Genomic DNA, 12,733 nt, shown 5'->3' with positions numbered 1-12,733 from the left:
TATCACAGGGGGCCCCTGGCCCGTTCTGTCCACACCTGAAGTATGAGACCCTTGTCCTTGCCCTGCCAGCCGCATTTGTAGGCCGTATTAAATTGACCAGCGGGTCCTGTGTTGCTATATAATTATCCTGAGACATCCTTACCACTCAGCCAGCATAAAACCCCTGTGTAGGCCCTTCTGTTCAATATGTAGGCCTCTTTGTTAAATTGACCATAGCTCTGCAATTTTAGTGTATAGCAGTCTGAAGGCAGGTCAGCGAGGCCTTCTGCTCCAAACTAGTAGCCCCCACCCTACCCGAGTGCTCCGTGCTCGGTATCAAAGTTCAACATCCCCCTGAAGCTGTCGATATACAGTAGGCTGCATCCTGGACTGGTACTTGCTTCCTGGGCAGGTTTCCCGCTTTTAAGGAAGTGGCAACCGCAGAGCATCAAGTTAGGAGAACTGAGAAGATTTTATACATGAATATATTGAATTCCCGTACAATACCCATTATTTTCTGCTTGCTCTATGGAACTTACGATAAGCGATTGGCCTGAGAGACTGACCTTTTCACCCAGTCCATTGTCAGCATTAAGTGGGTAAATGACGAAATGTCTGGTAAAATCTGCAGACGAAGCTTTTGGGTAGCATACGTAGGTAGATGTAGCGTGCAAAGGAGCCCACAAAATGATATAAAAAGGGAGCACCCACAGATATCGAGGGACTACCTCGCCGTCTGTATGTAGGTTAACAGGCTGTGCAGGTTTTCCCCAAGAGCTGGGAGCTCTTGTCTTCCTCTGCTTAAAATGTCTTGCTCTGCTTTGCTTGAAGTATCTTATTCTATTTTACCTATATGAAATGTCATGTTATGTTTAACCATTGTTCTCTTTACTTTTGCATTTAAAAGATTTTGTATTGTAATTGCAGGAATGCTTGCTCTAAGAGTAAACGTGAGTGTTCCTAGGTAACATTTTCCTTGGTGTAACTTGTTTCTCATGATGCATTTATAGATGTGTTTTCTCTCTCTCTCTGTCAGTACATTAATTGAGATACAGAGAATATCATGACAGCTGTATGATTATCTGGATTCTGTATTTTGTACTTTATGTCTGTATTCTGCGGTTTCTTTGAAGTTGCATCTTCTCATTAAACTGCCATTGTATTCTGCCTCCAATTCCATGTCTCATATGTCTGTTTTCTTCATTTTTGGAGCAAGCGTTCCTAGGCACCCCGGCTCAAATTAAGGTGCCCCTTTTGTCCCTGACTCACTCTCCTGCTCAGTTCTGTGGTGGCTCCCGGGGCTCTGGGGACCGCCCCTAGCTTCCTTGACCCGTAATAGATCTTCCCTCCAACAGCCTCTCTTGCAAGTCCTGTATTGTTGGTTTGTTGCCCCTGCCCCCCTTTCCACTGCCCTCCATAGTCTGTTGTGCTTCCACGGCCCTTCCTGCCTGCTCAGTGTGGTTAAATTGTTGCCTTTGCACCCTCCTACCTGCCTTCAATTTTCAGAGTCCGTGCCCCTGGCCTCTGCCTCTCAACAGTATCCTAATGAACAACTGGATTGCTAACATTCTATATTTATTACAAAAGTGTGGAACGCCTGACATCATCTTGATGTAATCAAAACTGTAATACCTAGAGCATTTCCTTTAGAAATTACATATATGAGAAGGTCTTATTGGCATCAAAATTATGGTTAGTGCTCTAAAAGACTAAAATAAGGACATATTTTCTGAGTTTTCAAATAGCGACAAAGCACTTTTAAATTATTTGTTATCTTTATGTTTTTTTATCCAGTTGACCACTTGATTAAATGTTGCACTTAGGGGAGAGGATGTGGTGTTACTTCCAGAACTGCAGACTTTGCAACTGGGGAACCAGGTTGATGTTTCTGCTTCAGCTCGACATTCTGTGATTCTGGTCAAATCACTTAGTTTCCCCATGTCTACAACCAAAATGAATTTGTTCTTGTGTGATGTAACCAATGCTCATGTAAAGCACTCCAATACCTGACAAGTCTGCACTATATAACACTGCAAAAACACAAAATAATAAGTGTTTTGCACACTTCTGTCATTGGGCTATATTTGGGCTACATCTGGGTGATTTTGGGCTACATTTGGGCTCTTTTGTCTCCGGTGGCCATCTTGGGAGATTTATTTGTTATGAAGTTTCCTAATTTCCTCATGTACTGCAGTCTCCTCAGTAGGAAATGCTTTCAGTTTTTTACTTTGATTCCATCATGAAGGTATTCAGATATGTCACACATTTGCCATACATTCTGAATGTTAGCACTCTAGTTGCTCATTAGATCACTGTAGTAAAACTACTGTTCACCATGGAAGACTGCTCCTGGTATTAAATGTGCATGTTTCAGTCTGCATGTCAGAATTTTTTAATGAAATAGAAGAGGATTTGAGAAGTCACTCAAAATGTGCCCTCATTTTCTTTCTTCAGCATTAATCATAATTTCAATGGCAAAATGAACCCCCTCCTTGTGTTCCTTTTTAAATTAAATGTTTTAAGTGTTTGTAAAGTTGCTCAGTAATCACACGAGGCACGTTGTTGGGTTACCGCTATATTTATTTAGCATTCTAATGAGCATGTACCGAGGAGCGTCGGCCGGCACTCTCTCACTCTGCTGCTCGGCGCGCTAATCTGCGCGCGCACCCCGGCGCCAACATCGCCGCCTCCGTCACGTCAACGTGACGTGATAACAACTAGACCGCTACATATCTCCCCCTTTTACCAAACCAAAAATCAGTCACTTACAGTTCGCAGGTTAGTTCAAAGTCTCGGAACCTGGAAGGCCTTACAACTTGTCTTCCACTCCTGGTCACCTTACCAATGTTCCCTCGAGCCCCTTGGCTCTGCGTTTCCTCGATTTCTGTTCCTCCACTCATCGCTCCTTCGCTGTTCGTATTGCCTCTCGGCCTGTCCATCTCTACCACTGGGGCCTCACCCCTTAACACACCTTCTTGCTCCTCTCCTGCACCTGCTTCTTCCATTTGTTCACTTCCGCCTTCCTTGTTCTCTTCATCCCCGTCTTCCGTGTCTTCACCTTCCGGATCCCACTGTTCCCATCTCAATATCTTGTTGCACCGGGCCATGCGATCCTGCGACCACACGTTCCCATCACTGAGCAGGGCCGCTCGATCATAAACTTCCTTAACCTGCATCGGCTTGCTGTACTTGCTGTCTCCCTTTCTTTGTAGGGTCGCCAGCTTTACTCTCACCCATTCTCCTCTCTCTAAGTGAGTGTCCTTCACATTCCTCCTCTTGTTGTAGTTGTTGGTGTAGGTGGCTTGTGCTTTCTCCAGATTTGCTCTTACTACCGCCGGAGACCATACGCTGGTCACCACCTTCTCCTTCCAGATTCTGTTGTCGTGCGTGAAGGGTTCACGTCCTCTCAATATTTGAAACGGGCTATACCCCGTGCTTGTGGGCGTTATTCTGTAGGCCCATACCATGTTCTCCAACGCTTTCTTCCAGTCTTTATTACAGGTGATGGCCGCTTGTATGGCCCCCATCACCACTCTGTTAAATCGTTCCACCAGACCGTTGCCTGCCGGGTGGTATATGGCCGTGTGCTTTACAGAGATGCCATTTCTTCCCATGAATTGTTTCCATCTTTCCGACGTGAACTGTGGTCCATTGTCACTTAAGATGGACTTGGGAATTCCTTCTCGGGTGAATGTTTCCGATAGAAACTCCAGGATGTTCTCCGTGTCCATGGATTCGCTCACCTTTATTTCTGGCCATTTGGAATAACGGTCGATGAGGACACACACGTATTTCTGTATGCTCTGGTCATCCAGCACCGGTCCTAGAATGTCTATTGACAACTCTTCCCACGGGTTTGAGGGAGTGTCGAATTTCCCAAGGGCTGGACGTAGTGGTCTCAATGTTTTGTCGGCCCCTTGACATTGGGGACACTCTCTGACATACCTCTCTGCTCTTACGTCCATACCTGGCCACCAGTAGTTCTGTTTCGATCTGGCCTTGAGTTTCCCTATGCCAAGGTGGCCTTCGTGTAATACGTCCAGCAGCTTGTTGATGAGATTCGTGGGGGGAATTACTCTGTCTCCCCGGTAGATGAATATCCCCTTGTCTCCTACTGTCAGTTCTTCTTTCACTTCATAAAATGGTTTGAGGTTGGTTTTCACCTTTTTCTTATCAGGCCACCCTTGTGTGATGTGCGCTTTTACTTCCATAAGGTCAGAGTCTTCTTCGTAGGCTTCCGTCCACTCTTGTATGCTGATTATCTTCTCTTGGTCCTCTATGAGAGCTACCATCTCTCCTTTGTCCGCTGGGTCTTCTTCTCCCGGCTCCATGGCCGCCGCTCGACTCAAGTAGTCCGCCACTCGGTTCTTGTTTCCAGGGATGTACTCCACATCATATCTGAATTCCAACAGTTTTAAGGACATCTTCGATATCCGGGGTGTGGCGCTGGCGTGCCCGCTCGATGTTAGTACCTTCACTAACGGCTTGTGGTCCGTCTTGAGCAGAAATCGGGTACCCCATAGGAACTGTCGGAACCTCGTCATGGCCCACACTACCGCTAACATCTCCTTCTCGATGACGCTGTACTTGCCTTCTGTCTCCGTCAGTGCTCTGGAGGCGAAGCTGATTGTCTCCATGTCCCCTCTTCCTCGGTCTTGCATGAGTACAGCGCCTAACCCCTTGTCGCTGGCGTCGGTGATGAGTATGGTGGCGCCTTGTGGGTCGTACCCCTTGAGTGGTATGGCTTCTAGGATTCCCTTTTTGATGACTTCAAATTCCGCTTGGGCTTCCGGTGTCCACTGGAACACCGTGCTCTCTCTTGTCAGCCTCCTCATGTTGTAGGTCTTGGATGCGAAATGTACCACGAATTTGCTATAGTACTCCGCCATCCCCAGGAACGATCTGACTTCCTCCTTGTTCTTGGGGGGTGGTGCTTCCGCGATGGCTTTCACGTTCCCCGTCTTGGGTGTGATCCCCTGTCGCCCAATTTCATGGCCTAAATAGGTTACCGATTGCAGTCCCAACCGACATTTCGACCATTCTGCCGTGAGACCTTTGGCTTCTAGTGTTTGTAGTACTTTTTCTAGTTTCCGGTCATGATCTCTCCTATCTCTCCCCATCACTAGGATGTCGTCCTGGAAGTACTGTACATCTTTGCAGTCTCTGAACAATTGGTGCATCATCTTCTGAAAGACGGCTGCCGCCGAGGCTAGCCCGAACGGCATGCGACAAAATCTGTAGCACCCAAACGGGGTGATGAACGATGTCAGGCTTTTGCTGTCCGGGTGTAGAGCTACCTGGTGGTAAGCTGATGTAAGGTCAATGGTGGAGTACCACTGAACTCCTCTGGTTTTTGCCAACATCTCCTCTATCTTGGGAAGGGGAAATTTCTCCACCACTATGTTTTTATTGAGTTCTCTCAGGTCCACACAGAGCCTGACCTTCCCGTTGGGTTTCATCGCGACCACCAAGGGCGCCAGCCATTCGGCGCAGGTAATGGGTTCTATGATGCCCTTCTTCTCCAGATCTTGGAGTTCTGTCTGGACGGCTTCCCTTACTGCTATGGGCACATTCCTCACTTTATGTGCCACTGGTGTGGCTCCGTCCTTGAGCACTATTTTATGTTGAAATTTCTCCATTTTCCCTACGGTGCCCCCAAACACTTTTGGGTAGTTCTTCTTCCATCTGTTCATGTCCGGCCATTCCTCCTGTTCTATGAGCAGAATTTGTTCCTTCCCTCCTGGGTCGAGTTTTATGCCTAGGTCACCTTGGTCTAACCATCCTAGGACGGAGGGTCCTTTCTCGGCCACATACAGTTTGCACCGCGCTGATCGGCCTCTGAACTCGAACAGTAGACGTCGGAAGCCCAGCATGGGAATGCGATCCCCATTATAGGTAACCGGTCGTATGTCTAGTTTCTCCAGTTCAGGGCCCAACTTGGATTGGAACTGTTCTTCCCACACTGCTCTCTGTATAATGGTAAATGGGGATCCGGTGTCTGCCACTACTGAAATGGTGATGCCGCCCATGGACATCTCTAGGACTGGTTTGGTTGATCTCTTGGCGTCTACGCTCAATACCTGATCGTATATACATAAGACGGTGACCACTTCTTCCTCTGTGGCTTCCTCCAGGTCTTCTGCACTGTGGTCAACATATTTCACCACACCTTTCTGTTGTTTCTTCCGACACACCTTCTCGTAGTGACCCATGATACCGCAGTGCAGGCATTTGGCTCGGAATGCCGGGCAACGTCTGTCGTGGGCTTCGTGGGACCAACTTCCACACCTGTAGCACGTTTTCTTGTTCTCACTGTCCGCTTGTTTCCCTTGCCATCTGCTAGTCCCTTTGGCCATGGGTTGTTTGTTTTTCTGGTCCTTGCGGTGATCTCCCTCCTGTATCCTGTTCACCATGGTTGGGGTGACCGCCTCTTTTTTGGTAGCATCGGCGCACCTCTTCGAGAGTTCTGCCCTCTTCACTATGACCATTACTTCCTTGAGTGTGGTGTCCCCACTCGCCCACAGCTTGTCTTGCACGTTTGCACTGGTGGTGTGCATGATCACCTGGTCTTTTATGAATTCATCTTCCCACAGTGCGTACTTACACGGGGCTGCTAGCTTTCTCAACGCTGCTACATACTCTTCGATGGATTCCCCCGCCTTTTGTTTCCTTTGCTGGAAGTTATATCTATCCACTGAAACGCAGATGGTGGGGCGGTATCGCTCATCTAGGGCCTCCACTGCATGCGCATACACATCGTCGTCTGTGTCTTCTCTCTTCGTTGGTACTAGACTCTTGTATATTCTCAGTCCTTCTGGGCCCAGATTTAGTAGCAGGATACGTTTTTTTCTCTGAGGAGTGAACTGCTCTTCATTTTCGTCCTCCAGGACCCCTATGAAATTGTCTATATATTCCTTCCAGTCCTCCCATTTCATCAGTGGGTCTCCGGGTTTCGTTAGGAATTGCACGGGTGCAATCGCATACCCTGCCGGGGTACTCATCTTCACTTCCTTGGCGCTCGTTCCGTCGGTGGCTTTGCTCGGGGGGCTGCCCGGGGTGTTGTTGTTGTTCCCTGTGTGCTTGATTCTCTGGGGGCTCTTGTTACTAGACCCCACTTCCTCCTCTTTGGTAGCCAGCGCAGCGCTCCCTGTACGTGGATATGTGTGAAGGTGGCGCGTGTGCTCTTGGCCGTTTGTGGGTAGCGTCGTCCCTGTGGCCTATATGCAGCTCGTGTGCTGTACTGTGGCACTGCCACGCTCCTCGGTTGCTCCGTACCTCGGATCGTCCGACGTGGTTGACTAGGACGTTTTCCGTGACTCCACCGCTCCAGGCAGGCCTGTCTGGTGTTCCGGTTTGGGCCTGGTGACCTGCTTGCGTGTCTTCCTTCCCTCGTGGGGGCCACGTGGAGTGTTGCCCTCTCCTGTGCTCCCGCGTCGGTCAGGTCTCTATCCCACCCTCGTCGCCACTGTAAAGTTGCTCAGTAATCACACGAGGCACGTTGTTGGGTTACCGCTATATTTATTTAGCATTCTAATGAGCATGTACCGAGGAGCGTCGGCCGGCACTCTCTCACTCTGCTGCTCGGCGCGCTAATCTGCGCGCGCACCCCGGCGCCAACATCGCCGCCTCCGTCACGTCAACGTGACGTGATAACAACTAGACCGCTACAGTGTTACCAGTTTATTCCAATCAAGATGGCTTCAGGTGTGCCATACTTTTGTCATAATGAAGACAGTAAGCGCTCTAGTTGTTTTTAAGAACATTCTGGGACATTCTGTCATTGGGCTATACTTGGGCTACATCTGGGTGATATTTGGGCTACATTTGGGCTCTTTTGTCTCTGGTGGCCATCTTGGGAGACTTCTTTGTTATGAAGTTTCCTAATTTCCTCATTCACTGCAGTCTCCTCAGTAGGAAATACTTTCAGTTTTTTACTTTGATTCCATCAAGAAGGCATTCAGATGTGTCACACATTTGCCATAAATTCAGAATGTTAGCACTCTTTTTGCTCATTAGATCACTGTAGTAAAGCTACTGCTCACCAGGGAAAACTGCTGCTGGTATTGAAAATGCATGTTTCAGTCTGCATGTCAGAATTTTTTAATGAAATGGAAGAGGATTTGAGAAGTCACTCAAAATGTGCCCTAATTTTTCTTTCTGCAGCACTAATCATACTTTTTATGGAAAAATGAACCCCCTCATTTTGTTCCTTTTTAAATTAAATGTTTTAAGAGTTACCACTTTAATCCAAGCAAGATGGCTTCAGGTGTGCCATACGTTTATCATAAGTAGGGCTGTTAGCGCTCTAGTAGTTCTTTGGAACACTCTGGGAAGCTGCAGTAGAACACAAAGGAATCAACTGACAGTCTCTGCCCTTGTTGGATGTACATGTTTTACTGAGAATGTCAGACTTCATTCTCACATGACTGAGAAAGATAATGTGAATTTACAGAAAATAAGCTCTCAGTTTAGCTTATAGATCACCTTCCAAACCTCTGTGGTAAAAGCATGAGTAAATATTTTTCTCTCAATCATGATATCCCAGCAGAAGGCTTTTTCACATGGTGAAATCACCTTAGAACATACCACAATTCCTAAAATGAGTATGGTACCATCAACAAATGATTTATAATGTAACTAAAGTCTTAAAACCTTCTATTAACTGCAATGCTTTTTAATGAGGTGCTATCATGTATATTGGTCCCAAGATGGCTGCCAACACTTCTTGGATGAAGTGCTGACAGCCAATCAGATCTCAGGACGAGATGTGTGGTTAGGCTCCGCCCACATATATATATGCTTTTAAATGCTATTTTCTCAGGAAATACTGAACAGATTTACACCAGACCTGCAAAAGGCACTTCCTTGACCTTATGGCTACCTCTCTGCCAAATTTCAAGGAATTCTGTTCAGCCGTTCGGGCTGTAGCTGTGTCTAAAGGTCCTATGGAAAAATGCATGGGAAAAACGCGTTTTGGGACCCCCCTTTTATCTCAGCCCCCGCTTGACGAATCACCCCGAGACTTTCAGGGTAGGAGCGGAGCGCAGCGCCCCACCTATTTTGAAAATTTTGCGAGGATTCGTCGACCGGCGCCAAAGTTATTCAAAATAGAATGTTGCGGTTTTCCTATGGTAACAGGGTCCTAACTATAACTACCTACTGGCGACCGACAGTAGGTAATATATATATATATATACATATACATATATTATCTACTGGCGGTCGCCAGTAGATAGTTATAGTTACAACCCTAGTTTCCATAGGAAATCTCAAAATTCTCTTTTGAATAACTTTGGCGCCGGTTGACGAATCCTCGCGAAATTTTCAAAACTAATGGGGCGCTCCGTTCAGCTCCTACCCTTAAAGTCTCGGGGTGACTCGTCAAGCGGGGGCCGAGAAAAAAGGGGGGTCCCAAAACGCGTTTTCCCCATGCATTTTTCCATAGGACCTTTAGACACAGCTACAGCCAGAACGGCTGAACAGAATTACTTGAAATTTGGCAAAGAGGTAGTCCTCAGGTCAGGCATGTGCCTTTTGCATATATGGTGTAAATCCGTTCAGTAGTTCCTGAGAAAATCAAAAGTAAAATCATATACATATCTGGGCGGAGCCTAACCACACATCTCATTGTGAGATCTGATTGGCTGTCAGCACTTCATCCAAGAAGTGTTGGCAGCCATCTTGGGAACAATATACATGATAGCACCTCATTAAAACGCATTGCAGTTAATAGAAGGTTTTAAGACTTTAGTTACATTATAAATCATTTGTTGATGGTACCATACTCATTTTAGGAATTGTATGTTCTAAGGTGATTTTACCATGTGAAAAAGCCTTCTGCTGGGATATCATGAATCATGTTTGAGAGAAAACTATTTTCACATGCTTTTCCCACAGAGGTTTGGAAGGTGATCTATAAGCTAAACTGAGAGCATATTTTCTGTAAATTCACATTATCTTTCTCAGTCATGTGAGAATGAAGTCTGACATTCTCAGTAAAACATGTACATCCAACAAGGGCAGAGACTGTCAGTTGATTCCTTTGTGTTCTACTGCAGCTTCCCAGAGTGTTCCAAAGAACAACTAGAGCGCTAACAGTCTTACTTATGACAAAGGTATGGCACACCTAAAGCCATCTTGATTGGAATAAAGTGGTAAGATTTAAAACATTTAATTTAAAAAGGAACAAAATGAGAGGGTTCATTTTGCCATAGAATGTATGATTAGTGCTGCGGAAAGAAAAATTAGGGCACATTTTGAGTGACTTCTCAAATCCTCTTCTATTTCATTAAAGAATTCTGACATGCAGACAGAAACATGCACTTTCAATACCAGCAGCAGACTTCCCTGGTGAGCAGTAGCTTTACTACAGTGATCTAATGAGCAACTAGAGTGCTAACATTCTGAATTTATGGCAAATGTGTGACACATCTGAATGCCTTCTTCATTGAATCAAAGTAAAAAAAACTGACAGTATGCCTACTGAGGAGACTGCAGTAAATGAGGAAATTAGGAAACTTCATAACAAGTCTCCCAAGATGGCCACCAGAGACAAAAGAGCCCAAATGTAGCACAAATATCACCGAGATGTAGCCCAAGTATAGCCCAATGACAGAAATCCCAGAGTGTTTTAAAGAACAACTAGAGCGCTAACAGTCTTACTTATGACAAAGGTATGGCACACCTGCAGCCATCTTGATTGGAATAAAGTGGTAACATTTAAAACATTTTATTTGCAAAGGAACAAAATGAGGGGGTTCATTTTGCCATAGAAATTATGACTAGTGCTGCAGAAAGAAAACTTAGGGCACATTTTGACTTCTCAAATCCTCTTCTATTTCATTAAAAAGTTCTGACATGCAGACTGAAACATGCACTTTGAATACCAGCAGCAGACTTCCCTGGTGAGCAGTAGCTTTACTACAGTGATCTAATGAGGAACTAGAGTGCTACCATTCAGAATTTATGGCAAATGTGTCACATCTGAATGCCTTCTTGATGGAACCAAAGTAAACAAGCATTGAAAATGCAATAGGTCTCACCCTCGTTTAAGTTAAAGCAATTCTGTTTGTAATTAGATGGCTTTTTAGCTTTGCTTTTATTAGTGTTTTTCAAAATTTCATGTAAATAACATGCATATCTGTATATGTATGCATGCATTTATATTTGTATTTATATAGATATGCAGATTATATATATGTTTATATATGTATGTATATACACATACATATATATAAATGCATATATGTGCATGTGTGTGCGTGTAGAGAGAGGTAGAGAGAGGTAGAGAGGTAGAGATGTAGAGGTAGAGACGTAGAGGTAGAAAGGTAGAGGTAGAGAGGTAGAGGTAGAGAGGTAGAGAGTAGTAGAGAGAGGTAGAGAAAGGTAGAGAGGTAGAGAGTAGAGGATGAGTAATAGAGAGTAGAGAGTAGAGAGAGAGTAGTAGAGAGAGTAGTAGAGAGAGTAGCAGAGAGTGAGTAGGAGAGAGTAGTAGTGAGAAGTAGAGAGTGAGTAGTAGAGAGTAGTAGCGAGTGAGAAGTAGAGAGTAGTAGAGAGTGAGTAGTAGAGGGTTTAGTAGAGAGTAGTAGAGAGTGAGTAGTAGAGGGAGTAGTAGAGAGTGAGTATTAGAGAGTGAGTAGTAGAGAGTAGTAGAGAGTGAGTAGTGGAGACTGAGTAGCAGAGAGAGAGTACTAGAGAATGAGTAGTAGATAATGAGTAGTAGAGTGAGTAGTAGAGAGTAGTAGAGAGTGAGTAGTAGAGAGTAGTAGAGAGTGAGTAGTAGAGAGTGAGTAGTACAGAGTGAGTAGTAGAGAGAGAGTAGTAGAGAGAGTGAGTAGTAGAGAGTAGTAGAGAGAGTAGTACAGAGTGAGTAGTAAAGAGTGATTAGTAGAGAGTAGTGGAGAAGTAGAGAGTGAGTAGTAGAGAGTAGTAGAGAGTGAGTAGTAGAGTGAGTAGTAGGGAGTAGTAGGGAGTAGTAGAGAGTGAGTAGTAGAGTGAGTAGTAGAGTGAGTAGTAGAGAGCAAGTAGTAGAGAGTGTGTAGTAGAGAGAGAGTAGTAGAGAGTAGTAGAGGGTGAGTAGTAGAGAGTGAGTAGTAGAGAGAGTAGTAGAGAGTAGTAGAGTAGTAGAGAGTGAGTAGTAGAGAGTGAGTAGTAGAGAGTGAGTAGTAGAGAGTAGTAGAAAGTGAGTAGCAGAGAGAGTAGTAGAGAGTAGTAGAGAGTAGTAGAGTGAGTAGTAGAGAGAGAGAGTAGTAGAGAATGAGTAGTAGAGAATGAGTAGTAGAGTGAGTAGTAGAGAGTAGTAGAGAGTGAGTAGTAGAGAGTAGTAGAGAGTGAGTAGTAGAGAGTAGTAGAGAGTAGTAGAGAGAGAGTAGTAGAGAGTGAGTAGTAGAGAGTGAGTAGTAGAGAGTGAGTAGTAGAGAGAGTGAGTAGTAGAGAGAGTAGTAGAGAGTAGTACAGAGTGAGTAGTAGAGAGTGATTAGTAGAGAGTAGTGGAGAAGTAGAGAGTGAGTAGTAGAGAGTAGTAGAGAGTGAGTAGTAGAGTGAGTAGTAGGGAGTAGTGTAGAGTGAGTAGTAGAGTGAGTAGTAGAGAGCAAGTAGTGGAGAGTGAGTAGTAGAGAGAGTAGTAGAGAGTAGTAGAGTAGTAGAGAGTGAGTAGTAGAGTGAGTAGTAGAGAGTAGTAGAAAGTGAGTAGCAGAGAGAGTAGTAGAGAGTAGTAGAGAGTAGTAGAGTGAGTAGTAGAGAGTGAGTAGTAGAG

The 12,733-nt window shown here is 45.2% G+C and overlaps 1 protein-coding gene across 1 annotated transcript in view; it reads right to left on the bottom strand.

Moving 5' to 3' along the window:
• LOC146801703 (cell surface glycoprotein CD200 receptor 1-A-like) overlaps window positions 1-12,733 on the bottom strand; it is a 281,333-nt gene that overhangs the window by 215,611 nt on the left and 52,989 nt on the right. The window lies entirely within an intron of this gene.

This window comes from Triturus cristatus, chromosome 8 (genome assembly GCF_964204655.1).
Source record: "Triturus cristatus chromosome 8, aTriCri1.1, whole genome shotgun sequence".
In the NCBI taxonomy this organism is placed as follows: domain Eukaryota; kingdom Metazoa; phylum Chordata; class Amphibia; order Caudata; family Salamandridae; genus Triturus; species Triturus cristatus.
Note: the sequence above shows the minus strand (reverse complement) of the source record. Positions and strands in the feature narration are given on the sequence as shown.